Source organism: Ursus maritimus, unplaced genomic scaffold (genome assembly GCF_017311325.1).
Source record: "Ursus maritimus isolate PB19 unplaced genomic scaffold, ASM1731132v1 scaffold_20, whole genome shotgun sequence".
In the NCBI taxonomy this organism is placed as follows: domain Eukaryota; kingdom Metazoa; phylum Chordata; class Mammalia; order Carnivora; family Ursidae; genus Ursus; species Ursus maritimus.
In genome coordinates this window covers 36410559-36428309 of record NW_024424453.1, presented here as the reverse complement: position 1 = coordinate 36428309, position 17751 = coordinate 36410559, and positions in this window count along the sequence as shown.

The window sequence follows — 17751 nt, the reverse complement described above, 5'->3', positions numbered from 1 at the left end:
AATAATGGTTGATTTATTTCCATTTTTAAGTGAAAAATGTTACTGAAATGACGTTTTGGCTGACAGATACTTACCCATAACTGAATAAATATATGAACTTCTACCCTATGCCAACACCTAAGTGTGTGTCTTGGTGGGGGGAAGCGGGGGTGGGGGGGATGCTGCTGTAGTGAGGGTGGATGATATTACATATATTGAATATATTAATATCCATCATATCCTAGTGATCAGAAGATCCTCTGATGGAACAGTTGAATGACTCACTGGATAAGTAAATGTCTGTATTTAAATGCTAAAGCAGTACTACCAGTACCTTCTATGGGCCAGCTATTATCAGCAACACCCTGACCTCATTAGAAATGCAGAATCTGCAGTCCCATCCAAGACGTAGTGAATCAGAATTTCTGGGGTGGAGCCCAGGATTCTGTGCTGGCATTCACTGTTTTTCCTACTGCTCTCTCTTCTACCAAGGTAAATTACTTAAATATTCTTCCTACAGCAGAGACTCCTATAAACCCAGATTCTACCCTCAGCCTTGGAGGCATCTCTGGTAATTCTTGGGTCTTTTCCCTTCAGGATGTCCAGTTTTAGGTCTGATCACTTCTATCCTGTTGCACCACACAAATCCCAATGGTTCCAGCTATTACTGGTAACCAAGACCTTTGAAGTACAATACCACTTACTCCTGTTGTCCTTGTAATCTGAAAAGGGTGGTTGCTTTCCAACTCAGGCTAATCTCCGAATTATGGTACTATTCACTTTTGGCTTGGCCCTATCATCATCAGCATAACGTATTTCCTGTATTAAAATCTGCCATTTTTAAATACTTAGAGTGATGTTTCTTTTCAAGGTCAAACACTAAGTTATAAATGTGCTTAGTGATTTTGTTCCTTATTCTAGCTCTTTTCCTCTTATCCCTTATTCTGGATCAGTATTTTTGGAAAAATCTGGATTTCTAGGTCAATCTTTTTGTATCCTAGCTTCCTATCTCTGTGACCCTGAGTCAGTAATCCAGTTTCTTCGGCTGTGAAATAGGAATAAAGTTTCCTACATTTTAAGAAGTAATGGAAAAGACAGTGGTTAAGCTCACTGAATTTAGAGACAGATTGCAGAACTCAAATTCTGATTCCAAACCTTCCTGTGTGATTTAAGCAAGTAGCCTGATATATGTAAGCTTCAGTTTCCTCCATAAAATATGATTATTGTAAAATTAGCGCAGAACTGTTCTTAGGACTAAAAGAGATCACAAACATGAAACATTTAGTAGAGTGCTTGGTGCCCTCCAAATGCTCAATAGTTATAACTGTCACGATCGTAATGATCGTTATCACAATGACCACAATAATTATAAATCAGGGAAAACATCGTCAATAGTACCCCCATGTTTTTTCTTTCTCTCTTTCCACTTCTTTTATCACCTCCCTTTCTATTCCTACTTCTGAAGTACTTGTAAAAAATGTAACGAAGTTCACGCACATTTTTTAACTTACCTCATAAAGCTCTTTCTATAAAATTTTAAAATTAGGTAAAACAAAAGCTAGTACTACAGTGTTCCTAATGTCATTATTCATAGCCCAACACAAATGCTCCTCACAGTAGGAAGAGAAATAACTTGTAACATATTCATGCAATGGTATATTAAGCAGCAATGAGAAAGCATGAAGCACAGCTACATGCAACAATGTGAATTAATCTTACGCACAATGTTGAGCAAAAGAAACCAGATACAAGAAGGCATAGTGAATGATCCCATTTTCATAAAGTTCAAAACCAGGTAAACGATGAGAAGTCAGAAAAATGATTGTGACTCGGGGACTAGAACGGGCACTTCTGAGCTTGTCGGTCACGCTGTTTCTTGAGGGCACTGCTTATCACACAGGTGTCCTCACTTAGTGAAGATTCATGTAATTGAAACATGGCTGCGGGGGTTTCCCTACATATGTTTTAATTCAATGAAGACACAAGAAAAGACAACAAAACTACCTCTTCTCTAGTATTATGTCTAGAATCCATTGTTTTATGTTTATGGCCACCAAATTATGTTCCCTTCAATACTCTCAAGAGAAACAAAATAGACTTCTCCTGGACTTCAGAGCTGCTTGCTGCTTTTCCACTTCACTTGGTAGCATGTGAACGGGATCAGTAGCAATTGCCACTAACTGTATCTCACAGTCCCTCGGGGCTGAAGTATGGAACAAAGCCCCCAACTTCAAGATGGCAAAGAGCACTGCTTCTAGGCCCAGTTCTTTTGCTTGTTTTCTAAAGCCTTGTGAGGAATCACAAACCCTCCCTGCACCTCAGTTTTTTCATCTAAAAAATACTGATGATTATCAGTGATGGTAAAATACCACATGGCCACCTGCCCAGAGCTATACACGGAAACAAATGAGGTGATCCATTTGAAAGCCTTTTGAAAAGTGAATGTGCTATATGGACCGAATATTAATATAAGAAATATAAGAATATTAATGTAAGACCCTCCATGACATGTTCACATCAGTTTTTTTTTTAAAGGCACAGAACTTTATGCTAACATTCCTACCGTTTGTCTTACACATCTTACTTGTCTAATTCAAATGTCACCTTCTCTGATTTTATCCCTCCTCCAAGGAAGAAAAATTTTCTCTATATATGTTTCAATATACCTTAGGCACTCTCCCATCCCAGAATGAATAAGTTACTACAGTTCATTTTTCATGATCTGTTTCTGTGATTTTCCTTGCATAAGGACTCTGGTTTTCTCAACCTAATAAATGCCTAACAAAGCCAGAACAGGGGCTTAAGACATGCTATATTCAGATGATGTTGGGATTCTTTAAAGAGTTTTACACTTAACTGATTCACTACATTCTACTTGTTTTTGTACGCTGTCTATGGTATGCACTTTTCAAATTTATGCAAACATCATGTTTTCTTCCCCTGCACGGAATTAGGAACAGTTTGCGCCACCTCAATAAACTCTCACAGTGTGATTACAGTGCAACAACCCCAGTAGTCCCCATTGCACAAGCTTTCTATTGTAGGGTAGAAAATGCTTGAAAACCCTCAGTTAGTGGAAATGCCATCAAAGTTATAATGACCTTTGTAACAAAAAGAGTGAATCCAGTGGCATTTTGGAGCGTTCTCTATTGTAACTGAATACTTCATTTCCTTTTTAATTTTTTTTTTTTTGACCTTTGTCTTGCCCACTGTATGCCATATTTAGGCTTGAATGGTTCAGAGAAACTGTAGTTTCCTTCAGATTTGACCTACAAAGTCAGAGATTCAGGATTCTGGTCACTTTGCTGAGATGTGACCTGAGGTATAAACAGAGGCCAGATGTCAGCACAAAAAGCAAGCTGGAACAAAAGTATTCACCATGGATGACTTAGCTATGAAATGGGCTCTACTGTATAATGTAAGTAACGTGGCAGGCTAGTGTTTGAGAACCTGCTTAAATAATGAAGAAGGGAAGAAGACTTGGAAACCCATCCAACTATGACGCAAAGCCAACAGATAGGTTCACTTTGGTCCAATGAAAATGTTGATCATCACTTTCTGGAAGGATAAGACACGCGCTTTAATGGACTTTGTACAGATATGATAGTCCAATCGGAAAATATTCCTGATTGGTTCCTCTACACAATATTGAGCCCTTCAGATCTCATTCTCCCTGACTCATCCTTGACATGCTTCTTTGTCTAAAGCGCCCCAAAGTGACAAAGGTAGAACATTTACAATAAACAAATGCGAATTAAACTAGGGTTTTATTTTCAAAGAAATGAATTCTGTAAGTCCTGATTTCCAATATTACGTTTTGTTGTCAGATGTGTTTTATTATGAATCTGAAAATATGGTAGCCACATATCTAATGTGGAATGAGAATATATGAAGTCCTATGACTCCTAATTCCACTACATTCTGTTTAAGGTAAAATGTTAAGCATTCAAAGAAAAGTTGAGGGAATACATTTTCTTATAACCCAGTTAACTCTTTCTAAATGGTTTAAAGACACTACTAGAAATCACTATAAGATATTACTAGAAAGGCAGTCTTATTCATTTTGCTCTATCTCAAAAAAGTGCATATAGCCCTGTGTCTTATACACAGTAAGCACTCAATCAAAATTTATTTGCTTACCTCAAAATCACTCCAGATTTTCTGTTTAGCAATTTAATATAGATTTTCTGATTGCAATACCAAAAACAAAAGAAAACAAATTAAGATAAACCAAATTGTTCAACAATTGACTTGCATCTTTATATTCCAGAGGCTATGTACTATCTACCAGCAATTACTTCTTTTACCATAGGTGATAGACAGATACGCCTTGTGTTTGAACTACTCCACCGGCATCATCATTTTATTTTCAATATATGACTGGAATACAGTCATGGATATGTCATCAAGTTCAAAAGTTAAGAATTTCAATAATGGGAAAGAAGTGGTGAAAAAAATGTCCTTTTATTTTTTTTTTTAAGTTTATGTATTTTTTTTTTAGTAATCTCTACACCCAGTATGGGGTTCAAACTTACAGTCCCCAGATCAAGAGCTAGCTACATGCCCTTAAGACTGAGCCAGCCAGGCACCCCTGTCCTAACTTTCACATATTTGTGAACTATATATTCTTTTCTGCCTACGTGATAAAGCATTCAAAATCTTTCCTCCATTCATACTTTGAATCTTCTCATGTCTTAACTCTTTCCATGGTTTACACACGTGGGATAAGTATAAATGCAGAAATATATTTTAAGAAGAAAGAAGAAGAAGAGGAAGAAGATTCTCACACAGTATCTTTCCCTGAGTATGTTTTCTTTGCCAGGAGTGACTTTCTTGTATTGCTTACTTTCATGCAAGGTATGAAGAATGAGATCTTTCATAAGAGATTTCAATCCTAATTCAGTTAAATGCAGAGAAAATTTGTCTCCTTACACAGTAAACTATGACATCTACTTTCAAATATGTATATGAAAAGGGATTAGGAAAGTTCTGGTCCATATTAATTCTAGCTCATGAACTAGAATGCTAATCAAATGAAGTTATTTTGGTTTTGGTTATGCATTTTATGATTTGCTATATATTTTGGTTCAAAGGAAAATTCAGCATTACATGTATATCCTCCCTAGTTAATGTCATGCACCTGGAAAGAGTAAATTTAATCTTTGAGGAAAAGAATTCTGAGAGGTTTTGTTTCCATTTTACTTGAGTTCCTTTTTTCAAACGTGGAATATGATAGGATATAACAATTGTTACATATGACCAATAATAAAATTCTGATTAAGACAAATAAATACTACTACCTGCTTATATGACCAAGTAGAATTTTATTTCTTACTTTCTATTGAGCTCTAGTTAAGTCTGATATCATGGCCAACATGTATATTTTAAGATACTCCATACTGCTATTAAGACCTATGACATCAGAAAACCAGAGCTTTGACAGTTAGGGTTCTTGTAGCTGTATGACCTTGGCTGAGTTAGTTAACCTTTCTAAGACTGCATTCCTTCATCAGTTGAATAAAGAATTGGAGCAATATTTCCAAATTTTTCTCTCCCAGGATCTAGTCAAGGGTAGACTGCTGATGAGTTTCTTAAGTCTTTTTAAATCTGTGAATTTCCCTCCAACATTTTTGTTTCCCCTTGCAATTTATTTGTTGGATAAACAAGCTCCAGATTTTGCTGATTGCCTTCCTGTAGTGTTAACAGGTCCCTTTGTCCCTGCATTTCCTGGAAAAGGCTAGTTAAATGTAGGTTTGATCAAAATCAGATCTAATTTTTTGGTAAAAAAGTATTTTAGGTAGTATTGTGCTCTTCTCCCTAGAGGCATATAATGTCTGGCTCCTTTTCTTTTTGTGATGTAAGCAACTTTTGGTAATCATTGCTGAGTTCATAATTTCTATAGAGATTTCTAAGTTTTTTCTGGATGGACAGTTTCAAAATATATGGTGAGGTTGTAAGAAGCTATTTGTGTCCAATTTGTCCTTACTTCCTCTTCTATTAAATAAAAACTATGAATTTCTATTTGCTTCTCAAGCTTCTTGGTCAATAGAAATGATCAACAGAAATGAAATGGATAGAAACACACAATTTTGCTTGAGTAATTTAAAATGAAAAATAATTTCCAAGGCCATGAAAAGGAAAGAGAAAGGCAAATAAGAAAATAAAATTGTAGCACATATTCGAAGTACTTAATTTTGTTGTGGCCTTGGTAAAGGACCCTCATCTGATAGCTTTCCTTTCTAAGAAACCAAACAAAAATAGAGGAGTAGAAATAAGTCAACATTCCCGCATACCTTCCTGAGAAATTCCATCCATTAGCCTTTCCAAGAAAGCTTTGAAAATGTTTTATACTGTACTACAAATCTGAGTGACAATTTCTACCTTCAACCCTAACAGGAAGGCAAGAACTTATCAGATGTAGCAATGACAGTAATGAGAAGACACCCTCCTAGTTAGGCTGCACCTGAAAAATTCTCCAGAGGACAGAGCACACAGAAATGAAGTGATACCCCACCATAATGTTGGCACCAGGGGCAAAGGAGAAGCCTCATTATAAGCTGTCCTCATTATAGTGAGAGGGAACTGTGTGTCTACTGAGTGATGGGGCTGGAGCCGCAGCATAAGTTGCTAAGTCTGTGGGGTGAAATAAAGCCTCTGCTGTCATCCTCCAAAGCCATCTGTGCATCACATAATTGCCTATGACTCTTCTCTTAGACCATGCCTAGTTGATTCTTTGGCATGTAGGGTAGCACATTAGGCATAGTCCCAGAAGGAGTAGTTTCAGCTGGAGAGTAAAAGTAAGCCTGTTCCTGAAGTGCAAGGTCCTGAGATGAGTAATTACAAATCAGGTAGGAAGAGAAAATATAAGTCAGGTCTCAACAAAGGAATCCTAGAAAACTCTACCAGGAATACTGTGATGTGGAATAGGGCCGTACACCAGTTTTGTGTTCCAAAAGTTTAGGTGAAAGTTATTTGTAACTCCAAATACATTTCTTCATAGAAAAAAAATTTCACACAATGATCAAGTTCCCAGGTAGCCTAGAACTTGGCAATGTTAGAGATAGCTTTTTTTTTTTTTTTCGTTCTATCATCCATCCATCCATGCATCCATCCAAAACATGAGCTCCTAGAATATTTAAACACTGGAGATGCAGAAGTAATATCAATTCCTAATTACTTAGCACTAAGACAACTGGATACCACACAGTATCAGGTAAACATATATTTTCTAGTTATACTTCAGTGGAAATGCAATATAATACAAATGGTGAGACAATGTTACAGGTAACCAATGGTTGAAAATCACTCTTAGTAAAGCGCTTTTTAATGGTTACCTGTAAGTGGAAGAGTTTCTCTAGTAAAGTTTGGTGGCAAGAAGAGGCGCCTGGAAGCTGCTGTGGTCACACTTGCTATTTGTTGGGGATGGAGGTGAGTAAAAGTGAGCTGCTACAGAACTCAGTAAAACAGTAAATTGGCAACTTTCTGAATCTAAGGGAATAAGAGGCAATCTTCTCTCCCTTGGTTCTTGGGACTCTGGAAATGAATGGACAAAGCAACAGGCTAAAGACACACCAACAAAACCTTCAAAGCAGACATGTTTGGGCTCCATTTTCTACTGATAATACACAATAATTGCAACTTTTTTGATATGTTGTTTTTAATCAGGACACAATCACACTCACTTGCAACAAAAACTATTTTATATAACCTTCCTAAAATTTATTTTGAGTCTTTACAGTTGAATCAAGATTGCTCTTCATCTTCCTTGGAGGAATGATGAACCCATCAAATTGATGGATTTTCTAAAGAGTAGTTCCTTCACTATTTGATGTTAACAGTTCTTCAGCACTTTCACTGTTCACTAAATCCCAGGTCCTTAGCAAGACCAGAGATTTTTTATTTGGGTTCAATCACTTTTAGATTCAAACGTCTCCCAATAGCTCTTATTTTCCATTTCCTTTTTAATCTGGGGGCTATTCTAAGGTCTTTAAGCTCACCTACTTTCTTCAAGAGCATTTCTACCTGATCNNNNAGATATAGTCACATGAATATTGGAGAATAATAGTTACAACATATAGTACATTGAACAACAAGAGTACGATATTAAGTCCTTTGAAAAAAACAGCTAAATTAAGACTTCAATGCACTCTACATCCTCTCATCTGGAACTCACGTGTAACTTAAATGACTTTAGTAGGATACACATGTATATTTGTTACAAGAAATTATTTTGTGTAGTGAATTCCCGGTAAAAATTTTTTTACCAGTTATTATATTAAATATTCAGAGAGAGTCCAGATTGTAAGGGACATCTGTCCTTGAAGTCAGGCACACAGTGAGCTTTTAGCTTACCCTAAACAGCTCAGAATCTGACTTTTTAATTATTATTATTATTACTATATTATTTCTTTAAAAGTTATATAGTTGCTCATATGTCATGACCAAAATCTGTCTTTCTCACAAAGCAACACAAACCAAAAAAATAGTCTTCCTTCATCGTGAAAAACTTGTGTTCAAAGTAACAAGCAACTTCCCGGGATGCACTAACCAGTGACTATACTACACTTAACGGATAAGCTCCGTGACACATGTTTGGACCTATATTCTATTAAATCATGAATGTGAATCATTTGTTTTTCCCAGGCTATGCGTGGAAAATGGAATTACTTCTTGTCAAGATTACTGAAAGTTTAAGGATGTTTAGTCTAGTGATATGTTAAAATGATTTATAAACAGTAAGTTTCCATCTAAATATAAAGGGCAGCTGTTATGGGCTGAATTGTGTACCCCCAAATTTATATGTTGAAGCCCTAAACCCTAGTACCTCAAAATGTGACTATGTTTGGACATAGAGCCCTTAAATGGGCAATTAAGTCACAATGAGACCATCGGGGTGGGTCCTAATCCAATCTGACTGGGGTCTTTGTAAAAGGAGGAGATTAGGACATGGAGAGGCACCAGAGGTCTGCACGCACAGACCACCCTTTGAATAGCAACAAGAGGGCAATTATCTGCAAGCCAAGGAGAGGGGCCAAAGAGGAAACCAACCCTGCTGGCAACTTGATCTTGGACTCCCAGCCACCAGAACTGTGAGAAAATAAATTTCTGCTGTTTACACAGTCTGCAGTATTTTGTACAGCAACCCTAGCAAACCAACACAGTTGCTATTATTATTGTTATTTGAAGTTAAAATAACAATAGAAGTTAAAGTCCCTATAAATCCTATCAAGCTAAAACAAGTTTTTAATACAATAGGCTATCATAAATCTAATTGTTTCAAAAGGAGAAAGTTCTCCTAAAGGAGAAAACTCTACAAGCACAATTTCATATATATATATATATATATGAAATTTTGTGTGTGTATATATATATATACACACACACACACACACACACACACACAAAAGAGAGGTAATTTCTATGGTAACCAAGTCTCTCACCATATAAAATTTCATAAATACGCTTGTGTTAATTCCATCATGTAACTTAACAAAACTCTGAAGTTTAAAATTACCAAAAAGATTTTGGAAGCTATTTTTAAGTACACATACCATAAAATATAATTATCGCTAAAAAGTTTACCTAAAAACTCTTATCCCACTTACATCTATCAAAATAATTTGCTTCCAACAATTATGTTTAGATTACTCATGACAACTTCATGAGACATTAGACAAAGTCAGCCATCATTTCAAATTATTTTTCTTGCTGAAAAATGTTTGTAAGAGATGTAACATGAACTTATTTGACTAGCAAACCAGGCAGAATAAAAGTATGTCCACATTATATTCAACATTGATAACTCTAAAAAGATGACTTTTTAAATTAAACCAATGAACTTAGAGTAGCTTTAATACCAAATATTCTTCCAGATCATGTGAACCTGAAATATACTTGGGTTAGTTTCTGTTAAATTTCTGAGAACTTCAGGAATACTTAATTTATAAGTGTTCAATTTTAAGCCAATTAAAAAGGGTGCTTTACGAGTTAATTTTAGCAATACCATCTGGAGACAAAAAAATCACAAATCTAGAAAATACATATATGAACACACATAAACATACAGACAGACACAGATATTATAGCTTTAGTCTTAAAATTTAAGCCATGAGACAGGTATGATTATGCAAAATTCACTCATTTATAAAAGAGCAATTAATTCCAAACTGTGTTTCTGGAAGATGGACTAAATCAAGCTTACCTGCTTAGATAGTTACAGCTTTTTCTACTAACATCTGTGAAAAAGTCATTCAAGATTTTTCACTAGCCCAGTTTCCAAATACTTTCCTTTCCCTCCCCTGAGGAGAAATATACCCCCTAAAGTTTGCATTTCAAAGAATGGCCTAGAGAAGATGGAATTAGGAGATATACATCACAAAGGCATAGTGAAAGTATCCAAATTTCCTCCAAGGAGTTTTGGGGTATATTTACCTATTATCAGAGGTATAAAATAATTACTATTTAAATTTTTCCTTTCCTTAAGGACAAGACAATTCTGTTTCCAGTGTTCTGATCTTTTACAATGTCTACAAGCATTTTGAGATGAGTAGGGGAGGTTTAGAGATTTTAAAGATAGTTGGTATTTGAATTGCTGCTTGTAGAGCTGTATTTATGGTTTTGTGGAGATTTAAAAGACAAAGATGCTGTTTCCAACTCCCCAGAGAACTGTATTAAGTACAGCCTGAATATCAAAGGACTGACCCACCTTTCCAACTTGCTTCTCTTTATCGGGAAATTTCCAACGAAGATGGGAATCAAAAGACTTCTAGAGCTTCAGGGTTTAATGCAATATGTCCTTAAAAAAAAAAAAATCTGTGTGAAGTGTTCAACAAAGGCTTTCTGAGTGCACAATTCAACCTTGGACCAATTCACCTTAAGGAGAAGAACCTCTACTACTGCTTCTATCAACCCCCGAATATTGGCCTTCAGCTGATTGCTTATAGAAGAGCCAAGGAAAAATTATCATCCTCCATTTCTTCCGTGAGGGGGCATTTTCCTCAGACTGTCTGGTTTATCTGATAGTTACAGTGTAATTATGGGTGGGAAGAACTCCCCTTAGTAGTCAATCAAATGAGATTGTGAGTGAGAGAGATTGTGAAGGACCACTGATCTTTCTAACTCTTCTCTAAAATGTGGTAAATCTTCTCACAGTAAAGCCAAAAGAGCTTTGTAATTTCATCTTTTTAAGGGAGTCCATAAGACTAGCTGCTATACTAACTTCATGTCCTCTTTTCAATGTTGTCTTTCCATAGGTACCAATAAGACAATTGTTAAGGATGAGAGTTCTTTAAAAAAAATTCCATTATAGAAGTCTGTCCAATTCAAATGATCCATCATCTCACCATTGATGAGTAGGATTGTAATATTTATCTCAATGGTGACTCAATAAGCCTTTTTATGGCTTAACCATGGGTGTCATAGGCATCCCAAAAGAGTACAAAAGATGTAGTCCTCATAAGATCTAAAAACTTCACTGTGGTCCCAGAATTAGCCTAAGAAAGCAAACTCCTTTGTTACTGCAGGCGGTAAGAACGGTGCAATGAAAAGAGTCTCCAGTTTACCACCAGAATGTAGGACATCTCCAGGCATAGCCCGCTAACCTATGAGCCCAGGCAGGAACTACTGGAATGAGACTTTTCCAGCACTAACGAGACAAAAAAGGTTGAAATGACAAAAACTTCTTAGTGGGGACCCCTTAAGACAACTGAAAGCTATCACATTTAGATAATGAGACTGCTGTTTGTGACTTTGTGTCTGTTTGAGTGGCCACCAAGACACTCGCCAGTTCTGTGTATCTTCCAGCTGGTGGAAACCAGAGAGAATGTTCTCATGGGTCACAAAGCTCAGCTCTCAAGACAGAAGATAAAATGAAATCTCATCCCCAGTTTCCTCACATGCGCATTAACAGCTTTAGCTAAGCTTCGGGTCTCTCAGAGCCAAACTAATACCAAAGACAGATGTGCTTCTGCGTTAGGGATTATGTGGTTTTACAGAATATCTTGTCGCACAGTTTTCTTGAGGTTGGCAAATGACCTAGCGTCAATCTAACCCATGACCAACTTCTAACATGGGAGTTGTCTCTGAGTTAGGTGGCAAGCACTCTAATAACTTTAATGCTCCAACCATGCCCACCAATTTTGCAGCTTTGGCTTCCAAGATGTCCCTTAGCCACAGCCTTTAACATATATGCATATTAACTCACAGCAAAGTTAGTCTAAACAGCCACCAGTCTCCTAAGAACCATAAACCCATCAGTCTGTGAGGCTAACTCAAACAGCAGGTTCACAGGTCCTATGCCTGCATTCCACCCTATGGTTTTTCCCTGGTGACAAATGACACAACAGAGACAAAACAGTGACCATCTCTGGAAGAAAAAGGACCAACAGAAATCAAGAGTACTCATAGCAAATCTTTATTGCAGTTGCTATACTCAAGGAACTAGTTCCACAAATATTTCTTCCTGCTATTCTAAAATCTATATTTAGTAAAGAGAAGATGTGGTTTTTATACACACACACACTGGAATATTAGTCATCAAAAAGAATGAAATCTTGCCATTTGCAACAAGATGGATGTAATTAGAGGGTATTATGATAAGCAAAGTCAGTCAGTCAGAGAAAGACAAATACCATATGATGTCACTCATCTGTGGAATTTAAGAAACAAAACAGATGAACATAGCGGAAGGGGAGGAAAAAATAAGATAAAAACAGGGAGGCAAACCATAAGAGACTCTTAACTACAGGAAACAAACTGAGGGTTGCTGGAGGAGAGACAGGTCAGGGGATGGGGTAACTGGGTGATGGGTATTAAGGAATCACTTGATGGAATGAGCGCTGTGTGTTATATGCAACTGATGAATCACTAAATTCTATCCCTGAAACTAATACACTATATGATAACTAAGTTGAATTTAAATTAAAAAAAATTTTTAAGTAGAAAAGAAGTGATGCCTGGGTGGCTCAGTTGGTTAAGCTTCTGCCTTCGACTCAGGTAATGATCTCAGGGTCCTGGGATCAAGTCCTACATCTGGCTGCTTGCTCCGTGGGGAGCCTGCTTCTCCCTCTGCCTGCAGCTCGCCCTGCTTGTATACTCTCTCTCTCTGACAAATAAAATCCTTAGGAAAAAACATAGAAAACAAAAAGGGACTCTCGCCACTCTACTTTCCACTGGACCCAGGACTTCTCAGCTACAACAGCCCCAGGAACAAGTGTCCAGACAATAAAGTTTGTCCCTTCATGGTCACTGACGGTAGGAAAGGAAAAAATTTTCTTCCTTCCCTTCTAGATTCTTTGGCTGGTCTAATAGTTAAATTGACATAATGCAGATTAATGAGAGAAAAACAAATTTTGTACAAACGGCAGCCCCATAAAAATCTGAGACCCAGAGGGTAGCCAGATAATTGAGGCTTATATAACATGCTGATCTAAGGAGAGGTGTAGAAGTCTGAGGATACAAAGAGAAGGAAGACCATTCACAGGAAGGTGAGAGTGGAGACATGTGGAAACCACAGGTTCCCGTAACAGTTCCCTTAACCGTTACACAGTTAAGTTTCTTAGGTAAAAGCTATCTTCCAATAATAGCTGTCTTCCTGGCACAGGCCCCCTTTCCAATGTAAATTGAGGCACTTGAGGGGCAAGTAAAGAGCTTTTCCTCAAACACTGGGTTTTGACTAGCTTTAGCTCAAAATAATCCTTATGCCAAAAAGACATATTTTGGGGTGAAACCTGCTCCCTTTCCCTCAGTAGCCAGTGGCTGCCTAAACTTGAAACCATAAACTCTTAATGGATCTTTGGATACCCATGCTAATTCACCAGATTTCAGAACAGGTAATTATTTCGTCAATGAATCCCATGAAGAGGTCACAGAGGAAGCAGTTTCTAAGGTGATAAGATCAGTGTTAAATTGTAGAGTGAGGCCCAGAATATTTGCAGGCTGGTCCTTGCTTACTCAGTCACTGAACCGTCAATCCCCCCAATCAACAGGCTTTGAAGGTGAGCCTGCACTGTCTCTTGATAATTAAGTAGGGTGTTAAAGTAACAAAAGGTTTTTTTTCAAAAACAGACTGGATGACAGACAGAAATTTTATTCTCTTCTAGTAGATGGTAACTACTTGTAATAATGAAGACTTGTCGTGGATGTTTATAGCACGCAGTATGGAGAAATAGAACAGAAGAACATTTGACCTCAAAGTAAATTCAAGAGTGGATCCTGCAAGGGAGAACCCATGCGGGGCTTGGAGTCAGTAACTTTTGTTCTAATTCCATTTCTATATTTTAAATGATGCATTCCGTACGTATATATGTATGCATGTATTTTGAAATAAACTCTACATCCAACAAGGGGCTTAAATTCACAACCCTTTGATCACGAGTTGCATGCTCTACTGACCGAGCCAGCCAGGCACCCCTGACGCATTTCTGTTTGGAGGCCTGCCTTCTGTGATGGTCATGGAGTTTCAGAGCTGTTCACTTGTGCATCTCTGGAAAGCGAATTAGCAAAGTAAAATATTTTGATACATATATTTTTTAAAGATTTATCTATTTATTTGAGAGAGAGAGCAAACACAAGTGGGGGAGAGGGAGAATCCCCAAGCAGACTCACTACTGAGTGGCGAACCTGAAGTGGGGCTCGATCCCAGGACCCTGAGATCATGACCTGAGCCGAAATCAAGAGTTGGGACGCTCAACCAACTGAGCCATCCACACACCGAAATATTGTGTTGTTAATGACATTGTCAGCTTTTAAAACTTACGGTTTGTTGTTAGTTGATTATTCTAAATATTCGTATCTAATTATATATTTCTGATTTTATATGCACTAAGTAAATATCAGCCAAGAAGGTAAATAGATCATGGCTATTTTACAAATAATCTAGTTATGACTCAAAGAAGGTAAAGGAGTTCTCAACCAGAGTAAATTTTGCCTCCTGGGGGCCACTGGACAACATCTGGAGACATTTTTGATTGTTATGACAAAGGAGCAGGGCTACCAATATCTTGTGGTCAGAAGGCAGGGGTGCTGCGTAACATCCAAACAGCACAGGGCACCCCCCCACATCCAAAAATTATCCTGCCCAAAATGTCAACAGCACCAAGACTGAGAGACTGAAAAAATGTTGTCCATTCCTTCAAAACTCAGAGGTGGTAAACCAAGACTTAGAACCAGGTGTATCTAATTACAAAGCTCATGCTCTTTCCACTACGTTACTCAGATAAGTTTTAATAACTGAACTCTTTTCTAGCAGCAGCGCCAATACCAATGGAACAAGTTAGTCTCAATTGTATGGTGTATCAGTGGTCATTACACTTATGTTTGGAATGTTCTCTAATGAACACAAGTGGATGGATATGCTGCTATGCTGGATATACTGTATGAACAAAGGGGAGGCAGACGAGCAAGACAGCACTAATCCCTTTCCTGGATTCTCTGTCCTAGTTAATGGCACCATCAAGCATCCTTACTTCTGTCCTCTTCCCACTTCACCATATTTAACCCATGTTTATTTTAACCCACTCCAAGTTACCCAAGTTCTCATCTGCTACTACTGCTCTAGCAATCACATTGGTGCAGCCAACCTATGCTACAGTCAGAATAATCCTTTGGAACATAGATCTAAACATGATACCTTGATTGCTTATTCCCACACTAAACTTATTCCCACACTAAACTATATCCTAAGTGACCCAGCCACGTTCAGTATACTTTGAGCAGCATGGGGCCTTGCGCTCAAACCATGCAGAGCCTTACCTTTCTTCAAAGTAAGAAAACACAACTCCTGGCTTAAATCACACAATGATCTCCAGTTCGTTTTAAGATGAATAGCCCAAATCCCCAACAAGAACTATACTGTCCTCTGCCTTTCTTTCTGGAATCACCTGCCATCTTTGTCATCCTTGATGTTCTAGCCACTGTCTCTGTTTGAGTGTTTAGCTTTGTTTGAAAAGCAAGGTATACTGAGAGTCTAGGCCCAGTGTCTCCTTGAGAAGTTGGCAATTAATGGGGTTTAATGAATATGTTAAATGAATTAGTGCATAAATAAGCAGAAGAATGCCTGGATTAATGAACAAATGAAAGTTAAAGGCTAAATAGACTTAAAGTAAGTTTGAGCCTCATAGCTCAATATAACATAAGCTCTGCATTAGGTCTGATACAGCAGAGTCAGAGCCAGCAAGGTCTTGGCCAACCAGAGATGTCTTAGAGATGTCTAAACCAGGATGGTCACTCTGACCAAAAAAAGAAAAAAGAAAAAAAACCTCAAGAACTATTGGGTGAACTGAGTTTTTCTGCAGAATGAAGCCTTTTAATTTGCATTCTCCTGTGAACCAGTCAATTATTTTCCAAATATTCCCAAAGCAGAACATTCTCAACCTCAGAGGATTACCACTAATAAAAATAAGAGTATCCGACATTGGTGAAGATGGTTTCACTGATTCAACCGCATGTGGCAAAAAAAGTACAGCACTCTCCAGAAGACCCAGAAGCCCAAATCCAAGATGACTTCTCATGATCCAGCAGAGACAACAGGACTCCTGACATCAAGCCTATGTCCTAAGCGACCCAGCCATGCTCTGTATACTTTGAGCAGTCTGGGGCCTTGGGCCCAAACCAGGCAGAGCCTTATCTTTCTTTAGAGTAAGAAAACACACAAAAAAAATGATAAAAAGCAGAATAATGCCTTGCACGTCTTTGTGGAATTGAGGTTCAAATACAGGAACTTGTTCTCTCTAAATGGCACGTAAAATGCAATGCTAGACTGAACTTGAGACATCAAGAGTTTGTACTTGACTTTAGGACCTTTGTGTTTGTGTGTTTTTTTCTTATTCTAACAGTGCATTCTCCAAATTGCAGGTTATCTCAACTTAAAATAACCTTCCTCTAAATCTGCCAAATATAGTCTCTTAAAAATGTTATGTTGAGAATAAAAAGTGGGCCTTTGACCTAGATGAACATGGTAATACAAACAAGAATAAATGTTTTAGCTACAGCATTCATCCTAAAACTATAATTCAACAACCTAAAATTCGACTTTTACTCTTTTGTTTTTGCAGTGACATTTTTCCATCCATTTACCATCGTGCTGCCAGTGATTGCCTAGAAAACAACAAAACCGGGTTGGCTTTTCCCTAAGTCCAAAATGGATGACTCTAGGATCTGCCAGAACCCAAACATAGTTGTCCCCTTGATTCTTCTTGCTTTTAATGTGTCTTCATATGAATAAAGCAAGTTGCCCAGCCCTTTCAAAAGCTGAAAGCCAGCCTTAAATGCCTAAATGACATGACCCTAGATAGGCACAGACACCTTAGGACAATGAGATGCTGAAATTAGAAGTGCTCATTGTTTTGCATCATAAACAGCCTTTTTCAAACAAAATAACACAAAGTGGTGACCGACTTGACCTGGCTGGCACTTCTTAGGGCAAACAAAAGGCAAATTGACTCCTTCTTCCAAAGTAATAACAGCAATGACAACATAATTGGTATCCAAGTGGCACCTTTCACAGGAACTGCTAGGAGGCTCCACATCAAAGACCAGCTCACCAAGAAAAACTCCAAGGTTAGCACTAGATCTGGTTTTGGGTGGTTGAGTCTAAAACATTTCTGAAGTGTGGAAACATCCCAGTGCTCTTGGTACTTTCCCCATTCCAGTGTCTCCTGGATAAAGAATTATCAGCTTAAAACAAATACAATTAAACAAGGCTGAACGAAAACCTGACAACAAATGCTACTTTAACGTGGGTACATATAAGGCTGGGCTGGGCTGGGCTGCTGT